The sequence below is a fragment of the Triticum urartu genome, chromosome 7A, assembly GCF_056163025.1.
Source record: "Triticum urartu cultivar PI428250 chromosome 7A, HENAU_Tu73, whole genome shotgun sequence".
Taxonomy (NCBI): domain Eukaryota; kingdom Viridiplantae; phylum Streptophyta; class Magnoliopsida; order Poales; family Poaceae; genus Triticum; species Triticum urartu.
Window position 1 is genome coordinate 724,278,980 of NC_141879.1, and position 18,994 is coordinate 724,297,973.

General features: G+C 44.7%; 1 pseudogene; it reads left to right on the top strand.

Annotated features, from left to right (window-relative positions):
- Positions 1–8,609: 8,609 nt before the first annotated feature.
- LOC147962278 (uncharacterized) lies at positions 8,610–10,226 on the top strand (annotated as a pseudogene).
- The last annotated feature ends 8,768 nt before the right edge of the window (positions 10,227–18,994 follow it).

The following is an 18,994-nucleotide window of genomic DNA, read 5'->3' on the forward strand; positions in this document are numbered from 1 at the left end:
ATATGCAGAAAAATGATCTTTGGACTGAGCTGAAGTCAAATTTCACCCTACCGCCTGAGGATAATTCAGAGAACCCAGTTAAAGAGAAATTAATCAAGTCTTTTGCTCTGAAGAGGATGGCAGAACTATTCAGGAGGTGGAAGAAAGAGCTGAATAAGTTTGTCGAAAATAATGAGACACCAGAATCCAAGGGCAGATATGAGAAGATCGGAGATCACTGGCCCGCATTTGTGGCCCACAAGACATCGGAAAAGAGTCAGAAGATGTCGGCGACAAACAAGCAAAATGCTGCGAAGAAGAAGCTTCACCATCGCACGGGGTCAGGTGGCTACCTCGTAGCCCGGCCTAAGTGGTCCAAGACTGAGAATGATCTGGTTCATAAAGGGATCGAACCAGAGACAATTAACTGGCCAGACCGTTGCCGGACTTGGTTCTTCGGGGCTGGCGGAACCTTGGACCCTGTAACAGGGAAGTGCATTTGGACGAATGATCAAATGGACATACCAGTCAGTAAGCTTAAGCAGTATATCGAAGCAGCGCGGGAAGGGACGTTCTTTCCAGACAGAGAGAACGACGAGCTCACAATGGCCCTCGGGAATCCTGAGCACCCTGGACGGACACGAGGCACGCCAGGCTCCATTCCATGGAAGGTTGGGTTTCCGGACGCAGGCGGTTACAAATCCCATGAGAGGAGGAAAAAAGTGCAGCAGACCCAAATGCAGGCGCTGCAAGCAAGGGTAGACGCGATAGAGGAACGAGAAGCAAATCGCAGCAAACGTACTCCCGAAGCCTCCCCGAAGCTACCCCGCCATCTCAGCGCAGAAGCAGCGTGGCTTCCACCGAGCTGCTTCAGCCGGAGCATGCCTTGACGGCTCCTGCCAGCTATCCCGTGGATGCTATAACGGAGTCTCAAAATTGCCACCTTATGACGCAATGGATGAATTTGAAGGTCAAGGCGGCTGTTGGCTCTGTTTATCCTACTGAACCCGACGCAACTTTTCACTGTCGGCCGATTCCAGAAGGATATGCTAGGGTGATGGTGGATGAGATAACGGAGGGATTTGAGGACCTCCAGCTTGACCACCCTACCGGTGAAGGGGAGACTCGGCTGGGGTCTGCTCTGAAGACTCCATGCCTATGGCGGAAGGAGCTCATCAACCTTCCGAACTGGACGCCTCCGCCTCCTCCTACTCCTCCGTCAAGTCAGGGCACTCCGCCTCCACCGCCTCCTCCTCCGGCGAGTGACGATCAGGGCCCTCGGCCGGCTCCTTCTCCGGCGCGTGGCGGCACTCCGCCTCCTTCTCCGCCTGCACCGACGCACCCGAGCAGCCAGCCTCCTCCTTCTCCGCCTCGTCAGTAAGGGAGGAAGAGACCTGCCGCCGCTCCAGCTGCTCCGGCGCGTCGTAGTCCTTCTCCTCCGCCTCTTAAGCAAGTAAAGAAGACAACCGCTCCGTCTTCTCGGTCGGCGTCTAGCAGTACAATCAGAGGCGGGAGGACATATAGATTCGGTCCTTCTCTGAAGACTTCAGAGAAGTTACCATATGAGAGGACCCTGGAGGAGAACGCCGAGATCGCGCGAGAAGAAGTGAGGAACTTCTTTGAAGGGGTGAAAGTAAAGAAACATCCACCTCCGGAGGAGAAGGTAGATCGGGTGAAAGTGAAGCGCACTCTGGCTGCCCTGACAAAACCACCGAAGTCTGATCTGCCGAAAGGAAACTATGACCGCATTATTGGAAAGGAATTTGCCGAAGCGGAGCGGTCGGGAAGTACTGTCAGTGATCAAAGGCTGAAAGAACGACGAGCTGGGAAACAAATTGCCCAGCTCGGCGAACAAGCGAAGCAATCGTGCCCCCCGCTCAAGGTGCCTAGCCACAACGTCCCTAATGATCCGAGGATGGTGCCCGGTTATAGCAATCTTGCAGATTACCTGCCCGACGAAGTACATTATGAACCCATGGACATGCAGATACAAAGATACGAGTACGGGAAGCCTCTCGTCAAAGATGAAAGATCTCTATCAACGATGATGCGAAGATTGCATGATTGGTACTTGAAAATCTGCAGAGACTCTGGGGGGAGGAGTACTTTGTATGTGAAAGTTAAAAAGGAGCATGACCTCATTGGAATTGATCTGTTGCCTGTTCCATTTGAGGAGTTCTATCAGTTTTTCAATCAATTGGCCCTCGATAAAACAACGGTCGCCTGCTACTGTCTGTAAGTAGTACTACTTCTGTCATTAAGTTTCTCTATATAGCTTAGCTCTTTCATTGCATGTATTTATAATCATCCTCACTATATTATGCAGATTGAAGATCGCCGAATTGAAGAAAAGACAAGTCGGTGATATTGGGTTCATTAACACATATCTCATAGATGCAACTCAGGTTAAACTTCATGCCGCAGCTACCGAGGCCAACTTGCTACAATCGTTCGTAATAAATCAAAACAAAGATATAATACTCTTTCCTTACAACTTCAGGTGAGTGTTACTGTCTTGTGCGTATTCGGTTTCCCTTATATATTAGTCAAGGTTATAGTAATGTAATTCATGAGTTATGCATGCGTGTGCAGTTTCCACTATATTCTCCTAGAGATTAAGCTTGAGCAGGGACTAGTAACCGTCTTAGACTCAAAACGAAAAGATCCCCAAGACTATGCAGACATGACTCAAATACTCCAGAAGTAAGTTAAATCGATCATTATCCACCATATCAGCAACTTTGTTCATTTCCTGATATCAAGTAATTGTTTTCTTTGTCCGGCAGGGTTTGGAGAAAATTCACCAAAACAGTTCCGGGACTGCCGAAGGAGCTGGAATTTAGACACCCGAAAGTAAGTACTATAGTAGCATGTTCCGTGCATCTCCTAGTGATTCAAGCGCTAGTTTCATCAATACCATTTAGCATTCTTGCTTATCAGTTTGATTGACCTCTATTTCTTGTAAAGTGGTTGTGGCAGGAACAAGGGAATGATTTCTGTGGATACTACATCTGCGAGTCCATCCGCCACACGACCTGTGAGCGGGGCGGGTACTCTAACGAACAATATGAAGTACGTAAATAACAACATTCACAATTTTATTTTATTACCATCATTTGTGTTGAGTTTCATTCATTCATATATATATATGTATTGACCCCCTTCTTCAAATTAGATGTTTCGGAAGCGAGATGAACTCCTAGCACCAGCTCGCATGCGAGCAATTCAAGAGGAATTGGCGGCATTCTTTCTTGACCACGTGATCCCTGAAGACGGAGAATTCTATGTGGACCCTGAGTCCGTATGATTATATTTGTAAGAGATAATTATTGTATATATGTAGCCGGTAGTGTCAGATAGATATACGAGAACTTGTTGTTCGACCAATCTCTCGGAGAAGGAGAGGTGGTCGATATCACTTCTCTCTGTATGCATATATGTTCATGACGATCTTCTGTTTCCTTCGTTTGCTTACTAGCTAGCCAGCGTGTCTAGTCCTCTCTATACGTATGTATAGTACGTAGCGTCGACCAAGCACGGACATAAGAGAGGACACTTCTCTCTATTAATTATAGCTAGCTAACACAATATATGAAACACCTAAATTAACCCCCCAAAACCCCCACCCCCCTCCCCCCTTTCAAAAAAAACAAAAACCCCAGCCACAGAAATGCTGACGCGTGGATGCCTATTGGTCCCGGTTGGTGCCACCAACCGGGACCAAAGGGTCTCCTGACTGGGCTCTACGCACTGCCCACGTGGAGGCCCATCAGTCCTGGTTCTGGATTGAACCGGGACTAAAGGGTCGGGGCATTAGTACCGACACTTTAGTCCCGGTTCAGGAACCGGGACTAAAGGCCCTTACGAACCGGGACTATAGGCCCTTTTTCTACCAGTGTCAAGGAACCATGTCGTTGGAACGCTCGCTGATGATAAGAAATTGGTTCATTTCATCAGCATATGGGGTATGATTTCAAGTAAATTGATCTGTCTGAACAACCACCTCTTGATTGTTAGTTCATTCTTTAGATTATTTGTTCATTCTTGAATTTCAATAAATATGAAGTAATAGCAGCAAGCAAACTAACCTAGAATAATAATTGCAGCAGCAAGCAAACTAACCTAAAATACGTTGCAGCAAGCATAATCTGTTCATTTAAAATTTTTGTTTAGCTGGCATCACAACGTATTTTTTATCAATAATCTGTTCATTTCATATAAGTTGCATCCACACTATTTATAGAAACATGTGCCAACAACCTTGCAATGGAGGCAAAATAAATAAATACAATTCTAGTTCTTTATAGTGTAGCACAACCACAAATAGTGTAGTGTCAAAAACGCTTTTATATTATGGAACGGGGGAGTAGTATTTTTAGACTTTAGTAAAAGTGAATATTCCAGGATAGCAGTTCAATTGTAAATTCACACTCGTGCGTCCCCAGGCTGTCAGGATGTCATGTTCCATGTATTAAGGATAGAGCAAAATGTACATTAATTCAACCTGTCAGTTCCGCTCATCTCCCATGAAAATTGCACATCGTTGTTCATCTTTGCCAGCGTTGATGGGCCACGCAGGTTGTCGCTACGAATTCAGGACGAAAATAACACGGCCTGCCTCGAAGGATGGAAAACGGTTCTTTTTTTCTTACGCTTTAGTACCACCTTGTGTATATGTTTTAAATTCAAACTGAAAGCGTAAATTCACAGAAAGAAAGCGTATTGTGACGGTGACCCCGACAAAGTCAAACCGTGCTTTATTATTAGGGATTAGGGATAGATTAGGGAAAATACAAATCTATATCTATATCTATATCTATATCTAATAATAAAGGACGGGAACTTTCATAGTTCTCCATACGTCACATCTTTATATCTGTTGATTTTTGTGTTAAACATAAAAATTGACGGCTGAGATTTAAAGTAGATGTACCAAGCTTTGTTGCCCTAAACGTACGAACGTCCCTATCCCATACGAATACCATCGGCTGGTTAACCCACCCAGCAAACCCGAGCTGGGTTCAGCAAATCACTTTTCTAATGGGCCTTAGGTCTCCGTACAAGAAGGACTAACTAGCGTTCGCTGGGCTAATTAAACTTTCTTAAGGAAGGAATACACTTGGCAAAGAGATAAGGAAGGAAAAGAGCTGCACACGAGCACGGCAAAGAGATAAGGCAGGGAAGGAGAATTACACATCAATCACGCATCGGCTCCTACGACTTTTGCATACGTAGGCACGCGTGCAAGTCATCCATTGTGTACGCCACGTCTGGCAGCATGACGAGAAGTAGCCACGGCTGGGCGACGGAGACGAGAAGTGTAGGCCGAGGAAGAGGCAGCGGAGAGGACGGTGACGCATTGGGAATGAGGCGCTGCAGGTCAGCATGGCGGGTGCCACATCCGGTAGCGTGATGAGGTCAAGTAGACGTGGCTGCGTGATGGAGACGAGAAGAGCAGGGTGAGGAAGAGGCACTGGAGGAGCACGGTGACGCGCTGCAGGTCCCCATGGTGGACGCCATGCCCGACAGCGTGATGAGGTCAAGTAGCCATGGCAGCTGAGCGACGGAGACAAAAAGAGCAGGGTCGACAAAGAGGCATTGGAGGAGCGCGGTGAGTCTGTAATGAGCTGGCAATGAGGTGCTGCAGGACACCATGGCGGACGCCACGTCCAGCAGCGTGATAAGGTCAAGTAGCTGCGGCTGGGCGATGGAGACGAGAAGAGCATGGTCAAGGAAGAGGCACTGGAGGAGCACGTTGACGCACTGGCGATGAGGCTGCAGCCTGCAGGTCACCATGGGGACACTGCGTCCGGCGTTCAGGTCAGTGCTGTGGCGGACAATGCATGGTAGCGGCGGACCTGCCGTTGCGTTTGATAGAGCTTATGTGCGGACGCTGTCATGAGGGTCGTCTCCCCAGCGAGCACACAAAGGTCACGTCCATGGTTTGACAGAATCAGCAAAGCATGGATGTGGCAGAGAGTTTAGACTTCATGCATGATGTGCCGCAAATTGTTTTTGTTGCTATCATGCAACGTAGAGATTTTTTGTCCAAAAGGACCCTCTACTGAACGCTATTGACAAAAAAGACTACCTACGAATAAAATTGTCAAAAAAGACCCCCTCATTAGTGGCGGCAGGCGCGGCAGGCGACATTTGTCACCTGCCGCCACACCAGGAGGCGGCGGGACCGGCCGCCACAGTAGGAGGCGGCCACGCGCGGTATAACGGATTCGGCACAGCGCAGCAATCGCGACGTAACGGGCGAGGCCAGGTGGTCCACGCCGCCACTGGGTGAGGCGGCCACTGCTGCCCATGCCGCGCCCAGGCCGACAACAGCATCTGCACAGAACGCGAGGCACGGGCCCGGCCGCCACCGGGTGAGGCGGCAGCGCTGCATGCTGCCCGACAGCCCCTGACCCCTGACGGCGCTGATTCCTATGACAGCGACCTGACGACGCTAATTTCGACGGCGGGAAATGTGCTCCTGCTTTTCCCCAGAATTGCCGTTGCAGCGCGTGATTTCCGCATTGTTTTGCTTTCTGCAGTTGACACTGATGCTTTGTAATTTGGAATCAGATTCCCGCCTGCGTGATTTCCGGTTCTTGCCGACACCTGAGAGCGTTGTAGTTGTTGCGTGTGATGAGACACCATGATGCTGGAATTCGAGGCTGCGGTAGGTGAGTCTACCTCCACTACAAGAAACCTGCTTATCTGTGACGGTTTATGGGTGACGGTCCTGTAATCCGTCACAGTCTGTGACGGTCCTCACCTTGCCGTCACGGAAACTGTCACCGATCAGTGAGCCGTGGATGGGCCTGCGTTGGGCATCCCAGTAATGACGGCCCGACCGAAACTGTCACGCAAATCGTCAGGGATTGAACAATTGGGCCTGATCGGGCTTAGTTTTTATTTTATATATATAAGTCAGACCGTCATGGATTACCACTTACGCTGACGTGGCGTGCATCGCCTTGTGTCGCCCACATGTCAGTTGGATAATACAAGAGGATTAAAAAAAACAGTTTGTGTATATTCCTCGATTAGCCTGAGACCAGAAGAACGAAAAGAAAACCACCGCTCAATCCCCTCGTCCCTCGGTGCCGCCAGCGCCGCCGCCGACTGCCCCCTCGGCTGTCGGTGCCGGCAGCGCCGCCGCCGACTGCCCGGGCGAGGGTTCTTAGATCCGGCGAGTTGGGAGTGTGGGCGCCATCTTCCAGATCCTATCCAAGTCGCCGCCAACGCTGACGAGCCAATCGCCAATCGCCGCCCACCAATTGTCTCTGCGTAGGAGTCAGCCACCGGTCGCCGTTTCTGCAACAGTCACTCCTCGTTGCCCTGCCTCAACATCGGCCAAGTTAGGTATGTCTCGGATTAAAATCTGAATTTGATCTCTTTCCGAACGCTTGAGCGTACAGAGAGAAATAAGATGGTTTTCTCCTTGGTATTCTTATTCCATTGTACTAGTTGATTTATTGAGCCGAATGTCTTTTTGGGTACTGCAAATTCGAGTGGTGTCGTTCAAAAACAAATTCCTCTTGCTGATTCCAGTGGTGTTGATAGACTGTAGAATAGGAAAAGTACTTTGCAGTCACCATGTTCTCAGTTTCTCACAGATCACCAATATTGTGTGTTAGTACAGACTAGCCAATTCGTATTAAAGTTTATCGGTTTGAACTAATCTACATATAAGATGAAGCGACTGTGTCGTAGCTCATAATAATACTACCAGTCAGTTAGTCGTATGTACATGTAAGATGGAGAGATTGTGAAGTTTCAGAAATACACCTACTGGAGTATGCTTCAGAAATACACCACAGTTTGTTCTTTTTTTTAGCCATATTCATTCCATTAACCTGACACTGCACCATACATCGCAAGAGCATCTGCGACTTTATTACATACCCTCGGGCAATATGAAATGCGAAAGAAAATAAATTTTAAACAAGCAAAATATTTAATCTCCTTGAAGAGGATCCCATTTATTGCCAAATCAATATTAACCTTCAGTACATCATATCCTGGAGGAATCCATCTGTCCTGTAGCAGCATAGTAGTATCCTTCTTTTCCTCAACCAACATAATATCCTATACGACACTCTTGACTCGCTTGATTACAGTTGTGGTATTTCTCAGCGGCTCGCCTGCGTTCCTTTTATTTCTCGTGTCACACCACACCCAAAGCATCGTGATGCACTTAATTTTCTTTTCGTCAGGTAGCGCTAGAATTTTGGTAACTAGCTCCTTCGGCCCCTGCTCATCCAGAAGCTGAATTCTTATTTTGCTCCAATTGCATCTCCCTCCATAGTGGCTTGACATTTTTGCATCAGTCCATGTTCTTCCGAGCTGCTGCCTACTGGAGTATGCGCTTTTATATAACTTTATGCAAGTGATGCACCTGGTACTAGACTCATAAACATGTAAATTTTGCTATACGTTTGTGTTGTGATTTTGTACATTATGTAACAATAAGTGAACTTGCTTGTCCTCCTCTGTGCAAGTTGTTTTTGTAGGTCATGTATCTTACTGTGAATTGATGTTTTGCAGAGCATGTTTCCTGGGAACTGCTAGTAAACATGTTTCCTCATTGATTATTTACCTTTGATTAAGTTGGTCTTTTTTCTATAATGCAGATGGATAGATCTTGGATTCATGGCACACTGTTCTCTCGAGAGTACGTCAATGGTGTCAAAGAGTTTATGAACTTAATTCAAGCAAAATTCAGCGAGGATGAAGAAATACTATGCCCATGTAGAGAATGCCTTAATCGCAAATACTGGCATCAAGCTATTGTGAACAAGCACATATTGACGCATGGCATGGAAAGTACATATACTCGCTGGATATATCATGGAGAAGACTTCAATGCAGATGTTATTGAGCATCCTGTTGATGTGCATGACTCCGAGGATTGTAACAATGGTGCTGACCGATTTGAAGAGATGTTTGGCGACCTACGCACATCAGTAGAACAAGATCAGAAGGAAACTGAAAATGAAGACGGTAACAATGATGCAAATCCTTTTGAGACTGAGTCCTTTCTGAAGAACGTGAGGAAAGAGGCAAAGCGGCACCTTTATCATGGTTGTACCAAGTTTTCAAGGTTCTCATTTGTGGTGAACCTTCTTCATTTGAAGTCATGCCATAGGATCACAAATAGTGCATTTACTGACATTTTGAAGCTACTGGCTGAAGCATTCCCTCAACCCAATACACTCCCAAAATCTTATGACGAAGCAAAGAATCTTCTAAAGGAATTAGGTCTTGGGTATGAGTCTATACATGTGTGCATCAATAATTGTGTTTTGTTCAGAAAGCAATATGCCAAGCATGACAACTGCCCAGATTGTGGCATGTCAAGGTGGAAAGACCCTGCTAGAAAGAAGATACCACAGAAAGTTCTGAGGCATTTTCCATTGGTGCCTAGGCTGAAGAGGATGTTTCTTTCCAAAAAAGCATCAGAAGAAGCACAGTGGCACAAGCTAAAGAGGCAACCCAGTGAGAAGGAAATGAGCCATCCAGCTGACGGTGATGCGTGGCAAGATTTTGATGAAAAATATCCAAAATTTGCAGAAGATACCAGAAACATGAGGCTTGGCATTGCCGCTGATGGGTTCAATCCTTTCGGAAACTTTAACACAAGCTATAGTATGTGCCTGTATTTGTTGTGCCATACAACCTTCCACCTTGGGCATGTATGGATCAGTCAAATTTCATGATGGCTCTGTTAATTCCAGGTCCTAAATCACCTGGCAAGCACTTTGATGTCTTCCTACAGCCACTTGTAGAAGATTTACTTGAGCTCTGGAAGGGTGTGCGTACATATGATGCTCGTGAAGGAAAAATGTTTGATCTTCATGCTGCAGTTCTATGGTGCATTCGTGATTACCCAGCTCTGAGCACTCTTTCAGGGCGTACCACAAGAGGCTATGCTGCATGTATTCATTGTGACAAACACCCTCTTTCCTATGGCCTAAGGCACAAAATTGGGTATATTGGGCATTATCGTTTCCTTCCAAAGGGACATCGTTTGCGAAGAAACAATGAATTTGTTGGTCTTCATGAACGCAATGATGAGCCCGGTAAATTCTCAAAGGAAGAGCTACAAGCAGAATTGGAGAAGGTTAGACCTGGGCGACAAGAAGAAAGCAGGAAAAGAAAGCGTTCTGACTTGGGCAACAAGAAGACTCATGTGCCAATTTGGAGTCGGAGGGTTTGTTTGTGGGATTTGGATTATTGGGATAAATTGAAGCTGAGACATAATCTTGATGTCATGCATATCGAGAAAAACATTTGCGAAAACCTCATTGGGACAATTCTCAACATGGAGGGGAAGATGAAGGACACACTTAATGCTAGGCTTGATCTCGAAGATTTGAAAATTAAAGAGGAGTTGCATTTGAGGAAGGATGGAAACTCATATGAGATGCCTCGGGCCCGGTATACCTTGTCTAAAGAACAAGTGGTTGCATTTTGTCAATTTTTACGAGAGTTAAAGTTTCCAGATGGGTTTGCTTCCAACATATCGAGATGTACAAGTGCTGAAGGAACCAAGGTCCAAGGCCTAAAAACACATGATTGTCACATTATTTTGCAAAGAATCTTACCTGCTGGCATGAGAGGATTTCTGGATAGTGATATATATGAAGCAATAGCTGAGTTGGGCAAGTATTTCAGGGAACTGTGCAGCAAAACTCTTAACAGGGATGTGTTGGCTGAAATGAAGAAAGAAATCCCTGTAATTTTGTGCAAGCTTGAGAAAATTTTCCCTCCTGCTTTCTTTGATGTGATAGTGCACCTTGCCGTACATTTACCCGAAGAGGCATTACTCCGAGGTCCCGTACAATATGGGTGGACGTACCCAGTTGAAAGGAGGTTGTATACTTTAAAGAGGTATGTGAGGAATAGGGCAAGACCAGAAGGTTCAATTGCTGAGGCATATATTGCCGATGAATGCCTGACATTTTGCTCCAAGTACATGGATGATTTCGAAACCATATCTTATCAGAAACCAAGAAATGTAGGTTATTCAGATGAAGAAGCCTATGGTGTTGACGTTTTTGGACATGGAATAAATTTTACTTCAGGATATGAATATCAATATGTATATGAAAAAAAAGAATTTGATCAAATGATGTGGTATGTGTTGAACAATTGTGGTCAAGCTCAGAAATATATCGAGTATGTTCCCACTTCTAAACTTGCGTATGTTGCATTTTTGTGGTACACATGTATTCTATTGACTAATATGTTTTATCCTATTTTACAGAATGTTCAGAGATGAGTTAAAAAAAGGGTGCCAAACATTGATAAAGAGCTTCAGAAAGAATTCCAGACATGGTTCAAGAACTATGTTAGTTTTCATTCACATCTAGTTATAATATTTCGTTGTTAGACTTCACTACAGTTTCTAATGTATGAATTTGTGTGTTGTAGATCATGAGGTTGCGGGATGAACACAGCGAAGAAATAGATGAAGATCTCTTTTCCTTGGCATGTGAACCTGATCGGAGAGTCAGAAAATACTCATCATGCATAGTGAATGGTATTAGATATAGCACTGTTGACCGTGATAGCAACAAGAGAACACAGAACAGTGGAGTCATGGCCGAAGGTGAACATGCCAGTAAGGTCATAGATTTTTATGGAACCTTGAAAGAGATCATCCAATTGGACTATAACTCCAACAATAACTTGGACGGCAGGTCAGTTATTTTGTTTAAATGTGACTGGTTTAAACTTGATGGAAAGAAGAAGGAGCTAAAAAATGACCGGTTTTTCAAAAGCATCAATGTTGAAAGTTTATGGTACAAGGATGATTCTCTTATTCTGGCTACTCAGGCAAGAAAGATCTTTTATTTGCCAGACACAAAGTATGGGAAAAATTAGCAAGTTGTGCAAACATTTGACCATAGGCATCTCTTTAATATTAGTGAAACTGAGGGTGCACCTTTTACTGGTCCTGCATATCAAGAGGAGGAGTGTTGTGATGAGGAGGGTATGAGAACGTCGGTTTCTGAACATACATCTGAGAAGCCTTTGCATAGAGACAATGAGCAAGGCATTATTTTTGAAGCTGATATAATTGCACGCTTAATGAAAGAAAAGAACACAGAAGTGTATGAAGGTGGCAATGAAGATGAAGATGATACGGGAATGGAGTATTGTAGCGAAGACGAAGGAGGCGACATGATGGATGTTGACAACGATGATGATTAGATGATTTACATTGATTTTGTGCACTTCCGTTTTTATCGAAAGATGTTGTGTCACTTTTGTTTTACTGAAAGATGTTGTGTCACTTTGCAAAACCTGCATGATGTGGATGTTGTTATCTAAATGTTTCTGTTGGGAGATGATTGTTAGCTGCTGCACACTTGAATTTTTTCTGTGTATATTTGAATCCCTTATGTGGTTTCTTCAGTGCATACAGTATGTGTATCTGAATGTGTGCTGTGCATATCTGAATGCGAGCAGCCGAGAGCAACGCACCAAGTCAGACACCTCGTCTGGTTAGGCGCGCGAGCAGCCGAGAGCAATTCGTCTCCCTCCCCGGCCTCATTAGTAATTAACTTCCCTGTTGACCCACCATGCGCAACATACGAACCGTGGCGCATTGGCAACAGGCTGTTTTTCTCCAACTCGGAAGGCCAGGGATCGAATCCTGCTACCAACGTTTTTCCTCACTCATTTTTCTCACCCACCTCATTCCCGTGTATGTCTTCATGGGCCGGCCACGCGGGGCGTGGCATCCCTGTTTTTTTTCATTTCGTTTTTTTGTCTTTTCTTTTCTTATTTCTGTTTTCTATTTTTTTGAATTAATTCGAGATTGAATTTTTTAAAAAAGTTGTGACTTTTTGAAAAAATGGTCGAGAAATCATAAAATGTCTACTGATTTTAAAAATGTTCAAAAAACATAAAATTTTCGTGGTTTCAAAAAATGTCGGTAATTTTACAAAACAATTTGGCAAATTATAAAAAAATTACAATTTGGAAAACAATTGTTCGGAAATAAAACCATGTTCCTGATTTTGAAAAAATGATCATGTATACAAAACATATTCATGAATCTATCCATGAAATTTTGAAAATTCTAAAAAAACAACTTTTCTATGAATTTCAATTTTTTCCCATTAAAAAAAACCATCGATTTTCCACGTGTCCTCGTGTGCGGTGAGGAAGACATGGGTTGATCTGTTGCCGCTCGGCAGGTGACACAGCGACAACCACCTCTCCATACTACAACCTTCGGGTGGTGGGACACCCCAGTATCCTTACCGCTTTTTTGCGTTCCACCTCATCATGCAAGGTGTCATCACACCAATCCAAAGTGCCAAGGCGTGATTAAGTGTTTCTCGTCTTCTTTTTAGATGTGGGCCATAGTAGCCGACGATACACACCAATCCTAATTATCTTCATATCTATACAAGCATCTTTGGACAATGAAATATTTCCTAATTAATCTCAACTATTTTTAGTTTTGAAACTGGAGGAAATTCGCCCTGGCGGCGATAGGTGGAGACTCGAGCATAGAACGGGTAGAAGGATCTCCTCGTGTTGTTGCCGCTCATCTGCGCGTCCGGTCTGCCGGCAAGTGGCCGCCTGTCCCGGCGTCCCCTTCCCTTCTGCCCTTCTCGATGACGGCGCGATGGAGACTCGGATAGATCAGCAGGCCCCTTGCCGCTGCATGCTTCGGTTTAGATCAAAAAGTGGCTAAACGAAGAGGTTAGCGATTGTGTTTTTAGAAACAGGAGGTTAGCGATATCTGCGTGACTACGTGCGTAGTCCAACTTGGGCTGACAAATTTCTTTCTTTTGTGCTTTGCCTGAAATGGGATTGGGCTGTACATGGGCTGAGCAGTGGAGGCTTAACGTTAGTTGCAAAGGCCGAAAGAGATAGGAGGGGGGGAGACGCACATTACGGACAGTTATGGAAGCCAAAAAAATCAGCGACCAACTCATCCACATCAAGGTACGACTCGATCGATAGGGGGGGGGGGGGGTCTCGCCCCCCCTCGTCCCCCTGAATCTGTCCCTGGATACAAGAATGTACATGTGTCCTCGTGTGCGGTGAGGAAGATGTGGGTTGATCTGTTGTCGCTCGGCGGGTGACACAGCGACAACCATCTCTCCATACTACAGCCTTCAAGTGTTGGGACGCCCCAGTATCCTCACCACCTTTTCGTGTTCCTCCTAAGCATGCAAGGTGTCGTCACACCCTTCTGAAGTGCCAAGGCATAATCAAGTTGATTCTCATCTTCTTGTTCGACACGGGCCATAGGAGTCGACGATCCAAGATTCTACATGTCTCCTTTTGTGTGGTGAGGATGCCGGTGTCATGGCGATCGATTTGAGAAGGCGTGTCGGTAACTAACTTCATTGGAGTTGGCTAATACATAGCATGTAAACAAACATATGCTTTACCAATTCTAGTAACAAATAAAATGCTTGTGCTATATATATATATATATATCCTTTGTAATGTTCTAAATATCATTTGGCGGCAAGAATACCCGCGCACATGTACAATTTTAGCTCCAACGGCGCCAAGCCAAAAAGTCCACGATCGTAAATTGACCGAATGACCCATCAAGGTGCTTGACAATTGCACAGAACCATTCTTCCACCAGGTGCCATCCGAAGGGCATGTTAGTAATTTGACACGCAAGAAATACTTAATCCCCACCGCACGCCCGCCCCTACCCCACAGTTCGCCAAATCCGCTCCCCATTCCCCTTTCGCCTCCACTGCCGCCGGCCACCACTTCACCTCCTCCACCGCCGGCCACCGCTTCACCTCCTCCACCGCCTGCCACGACTGTCCTCCCTCTTCCACATCCACGGCCGGTCACGACCCCACCCCCACTGCCGGCCAAGAACCCCCTCCTCCCCACCATCCGCCTCCACCGAACCCTAGAACACGCCGTCACCTCCTCCACCGCCGGCCACCGCTTCATCTCTTGCACCGCCAAGCACGACTGTCCTCCCTCTTCCACATCCACGGCCGGTCACGACCCCACCCCCACTACCGGCGAAGACCCCCCTCCTCCCCACCATCCGCCTCCACCGAACCCTAGAACACGCCGTCATCTCCTCCACCGCCGAGCAAGACTCCCTCTTCCGCATCCACGGCAGGTCACCACCCCACCCGACTATCGGCCAAGACTCCCCCTCCCCCCTCACCTTCCACTCCACCGAACCCTAGAACCCTAACCATGGGGAAGAAGACGGCAGGGAAGAAACACCGAGGAGGCAAGACAACAGTAGCAGGTATAACCCCTCCCCATGCCTTTAATATTCTCTGTTTTTTCTTGTGATTCTGGTTCTAATACTGTACTGCTAGTGTTCTGGTTCTAGTAAATACTGCAATGGCCAAATCGATAGTGCTTCTGGTTCTGGCCAAATTGATAGTGCTTGATTTAAATACACACTGAACATTTTTATGGTGCTAGTGCTTCTGGCCAAATTGATCGCTTGATTTAAATTGATAGTGCTTCTGGTTCTAATACAATATACAAATTGATAGTGCTTCTGGTTCTAGTAAATACTGCAATGGCCAAACGCCTACAAGTTCTAATACTGTGGTTTCTTAATACTATGGTTTTCTAAATATTGTGCATCCAAACACAGCCGAATAAGATCCTTGTGATTCCAAGTGTAGATTTGGTTCCCGTATTGATGCAAACTCAATAAAAAAATAGTAATTTGTTATTACTCTTATGCACATAGTAATTCATGTTTACATCTGTACTCGTCTTAGAACGACCACTACATCCTATGGAAGTGTCGCGCCTCAAAACGTTCATGAGGAACAATGCAAGGCTGCAATCACTTGGACTACCTACATTATCAACATTGTTTGCAAACAAAGCTGTCATTTCACCTGAAAAAAGAAAGCCCGAGCATACTTGTGATGAATCTGAAGCTGAGTACCATCCTAACGAGGAGTATACCAGTGAAGGAGACTCGTCTGATGATAGTTTAATAGATGAGAGGGAAGTACTGCAAGACTTAAAGTCCACACCATCTCCTAGCTCAAAGTTGAAGGTGCTAAAATCCTCCGACTAGTCATTCCTAGATATGTTGCTTGTTTGCTATTGCAGCAGAATTTTTGTTACACTTTGTTGATTTAACCATGTTTTCATTTCTATCAGGGGTTGAACGACTGTAAGAAGACCAATGAGGAAACTAATAAGAAAAGATCTACTGCCATGGCCCCTGGTGGAATCAAGCCTCGGCCTCCTAAAAGAATTCATGCGGAGCTTCCAACGAATGCGCGAGTCACAAGGTCGAACAAAAGACTATTACTAGATGCTGATGCAAGTCCTCAAAGTGAAGGGGTGTCAGATCCTAAACATCAAACACCAATTGCAATCCATAAGCCAACTGTTTCTGTGCCTGAAGCTGAAGAAACCGTTCCCAACTTTGATAACCGCACACATGGTGTTGAAGGCAAGTGGTACTATCATTCTAATGTTCTGTCTTATGGTTCATTAGCCCTATTCATTAACTTTGATTGCAAGACGAGCATACTCTCACTAGATGTCTTTTTTTTAAAGATGGCGACCGTGCCCATTCTGATGATGACTACTGGATGAGCAATGGATCTGATCTCATTGCCCGTCATGATGATGGCAACCATATGGACTTCGAAGTTGGTGGTAGTGCCGAACCTTGTCAGCAAACACAATCTGAACCTGACAATGACACTCAAGGCATGTTATAAAATCCAAAATCTTTCTAGCATGTTATTTGAGTTACAACAGTGGTGCTTTTTGTTAAACTTAACTAATAATTGGTGGAGCTTAAAACAGTTCTCTAAAATTAGACTGAAGCTATGAGCTTAATTCATCTTGTTCCAATTATTGATTTTGAAAGATGTTCTCCATTTACCAGTGCACTTTTCTACTTCCTAATTTTCATTGATATATGTATACATTCTGATTTACCTTCTTTGAAGGGCCACGATCCTATGAGGAGACAAGGGAAAGGGGGGTCAATATTGGAAAAGGCCTGGAAAGGATCAGTCGACGTCGGGGGGGCAAGCTGCCGCTTGTCATTCCAGAAGGGAGCTTAAGGCCGGAGACACCTCTTCTTGCTGCAAAGTTTGCAACCGAATGCAATGTCACAGTCAGAGGCCATGTGCCTGTGTTTAAACGCTGGAAGGATTACAAGGACCCAAGCGGAAATGTCCGAGAAGGGATCTTCCAGAACTTTGTAGGCAAAGTTGGTGTAAGTACATGATCCAACCCTTTCTCAGTCAAATGGCTAGTAACCTGTCAATTTTGTGCTATTTTTATTATGTGTAATCATGATTCTTACACATGTTCTTTCATCTGACTAGAACAAATTTGAGATGGACGTAAAAGTTGTGCCCGTTAGGAAGGCTTGTACGCAAATGCTGAAAGGTGCAATTCGCCAACAACGATACAGGCTCAAGCAGAAGTATTTTGATCCTTTCCCACTCAATTTGGTGACGAAAACTTCTCCAGTCCGCTCGATGACTGATGACCAGTGGAATGAGCTTGTTGAAAGCTAGAAGGATCCCCAAAAAATGGTACATTTCTTCTTGGAGACAAATATTATTTTGTCGTTGCCAACCGCCCTTATTATTGTTTCTTGTACTTCAGTACTGAACGCAACACTCCACTACATCCTGTATTAGCTAGTAGCATCAAAATTGGATGGTTCTAACCCATTACTCATGAGTCAGGGGTCCTCCAAGTTACCAGACTTACATTTAGGAAATAATAAAATTCAATATATATGTAAAGCAAAAACATTATGACTTATTCACTTCTTTGCGTGCTTGTCAATTAGCTTTGTCATCCATATATTGATTATGACAACTCAACGTATGATCGAAATGTCTACTGTGATGTAATACACTACCATAAAGCTCCTGATCTGGAAGTACTTGAAAACAGCCTTCTGTAAACTATAGCTCATATTTTAGCATGAGGTTGTCTGTGAGAAGATCAATCAATTAAAGTTGCAATGTTATTGTGTGAACATCATGAACCTCTGAAATGTCGGGGTGTGTATATAAGATGAATCCTTCTCGAATGTTTATTTGTTTCCATAATAACTCTTGAATAAATGCATTTAGCTAACCAAATCACTGATCCATGCAGAAGATATGTGGAATTAACAAAAATAACCATGCTCAAGTCAAGTTTCACCACACTACTGGTTCGCGCAGCTATCCTGTGCACTGTGATAACCTGGTAAGTCAAACATGTGTCTGGGGATGTGCAAACAGTTTATGTGATAGTAACCGGCAATTGTTTTCATGAGATTTTTCTGCCTGGTCTTCATAAATGTTATTGACCATAAGTTCATGTAAACCTTACCGTTGCAGCCAATACATGTCTTTTGCACTTAAGTACATTAAGTACGATAGTTTGTTAGTTTGCTAGCAGTAATGAATATAACTGCTCCCTTGCCTACAGCTAATAGATGTCTTTTGCACTTAATGGTATCTCATCGTGAATAAATGAATAAAGTACAGTTCAATATTGGTACTATACATGTTGTTTCTTCACAAATGTTAGCTTGATGCTTATATATTGTTTTTAGGGAGACAAATACAAGGAGAAAGAACCCACTGCACTGGATTTATTCAAAGAGTGCCACTACAGCAGCAAAAAGAAAGGCTACACCGATGTTGTGCAAGCTGCAATTGTAAGTCAGCTTTCAAAGATCACCAACCATCAAAATGTTAACCTTTTGCCATGATAATAAGTAATTGCCAAATATACTTGTTATTTTTTGTCCTTGTGCTAAAATACTAGCTGCGTTCTGTCCTTGTGCTATAATACTTGCCACCTTTTGTCCTTGTGTAAAGTACTTGCTATTTTCTGTCCTTGTGCTAAAATACTTGTTGTCCTTGGCCTACAGTACTTGCAGCATACATGTAGTGACTAGAGTTAATTACATGTCTACATCTGTACATGGAAATGTGGCATACATATAGGCAAAACCTATTTGTCTCCTGTTTTGCTCACCGTGTTCGTTTTC